General features: G+C 46.2%; 1 long non-coding RNA gene across 3 annotated transcripts in view; it reads left to right on the top strand.

The window, feature by feature from the left end:
• The window catches only part of LOC103735976, an 8,166-nt gene that overhangs the window by 1,766 nt on the left and 5,027 nt on the right, over nucleotides 1-1,373 (top strand). The window contains exon 1 of one of the 3 annotated variants that reach the window (XR_001872486.2): nucleotides 654-743. The exons of 1 other annotated variant lie outside the window; for it this stretch is intronic. This is a non-coding gene — a long non-coding RNA (uncharacterized LOC103735976). Of the gene's footprint in view, nucleotides 1-653; nucleotides 776-1,373 lie in introns of those variants that run through there. One more of the 3 variants, XR_607356.3, reaches the window with a different exon arrangement.

The following is a 1,373-nucleotide window of genomic DNA, read 5'->3' as shown; positions in this document are numbered from 1 at the left end:
TCTCTCTCTCTCTCTCTCTCTCTCTCTCTCTCTCTCTCTCTCTCTCCTTCGCTGCCTCTCTTTCCCCCCCTCAGTCACACCCCCTACCACCCTCATCATTATGAAATCTGAACCCTCTTTATCAGGGTCTGGGAGCGCCCTTTGCACGTCTTTCTCGCTTAATTATTTGGGGCTTGATCTTGGAGGGTAAAAACAACACTCCAGAGCCAGGCCTAGCTCCCCTCGAAGGGTTAAATTTTCAACCGCTTTTTCTCTGGACAAGTCCGGAAACCCAGAGTGGGGGTGGGGTGCTGCTACCCCCACCACTCTGTGGCAAATGCTAATAACTAGTTCAATTTTCTAGATAGTTTTAAAGCTGTGCAAAAATATGGGGTGGAGGGGGACGAAGCAAAGGAAAACCGAGTAAGAAACCAACAACTCTTTTTCTAAGATTTTAAAGCGATAGGCAAGTCGGAGGAGCGTGATTTATTTAGGGAAAAAGCAAGGTTGTCTGAAGGCAAACCTACTTTTGGAAGACAGGCTCACCTGCTTGCGAGTTGGGACTACTGATTCCTTCAATTAATGAAACATTTTTTATGTAAATCGTATTTATTTTAACTGTGTGTGTGTGTCGGAGGGGGGGAGGTTGGCTACTATAGGCGGGGTACAAAAAAAAAAATCCGAAAAGCCTGCAAAAGGATTGAAGACAAACTATTGTCGGAGCGAGTTGGTTTTTACCTCAACAGCGCCACCTTTCGGCAACGGTTAGTTGAAATGGATCTCTGTCCAGCTTTGTGTAAGTGGCAAAGGCTGTTTTCCCTGTGTGGGGGGGACGCCAGAGGGGCAGAAAGTTAGTTGGATGGCGGTGGGAGAACTCCACCTGGTAGAAAAGGGCTGGAGAAGATCTAGCAGATGCGCGGATCATTGTTCTTTGCGGTCCTGCCTCGTCGTTAACAAAGAGGTTCAGGGACACAGAGCTCCTGGGGATGTTACTTGGGGAGAGAGACCTAGGCATGTAATCCCATGTAACAGGGCCCCAAACCTCTTAAAAATGCCGGGAAAGATTTTCAACGAGCTTTATGGCAAAAGCAATAGGATCAAAGTTACTTGTAAATCAGTGATAAATGAAGTTTCTCTTGTATGACGAGGGCAGCTTTATAAAGTTGTTTATCTGAAAAGTTATTCTCAGAAAACCTGACATCCGACCCTTCTGTCATAAATTAAGCCAGCTTTGTGAACATTGTACTTCTGAGTGGTCTCCAGCCCGCCCCCCGGTAGCATTCTTCGCTATTTACAACAAGACCTCAGGTGTCACTCACCCGCTTGGTACATCAAATTTATCAGCCCCAAGTTAATTTGTCATCAGCAAACCCTGATATCCCTACTGAAAGTCA

The sequence above is a fragment of the Nannospalax galili genome, unplaced genomic scaffold (assembly GCF_000622305.1).
Source record: "Nannospalax galili isolate Female #2095 unplaced genomic scaffold, S.galili_v1.0 scaffold3077, whole genome shotgun sequence".
Classification (NCBI taxonomy): Eukaryota; Metazoa; Chordata; class Mammalia; order Rodentia; family Spalacidae; genus Nannospalax; species Nannospalax galili.
This window is presented reverse-complemented; position numbering and strand designations above follow the sequence as displayed.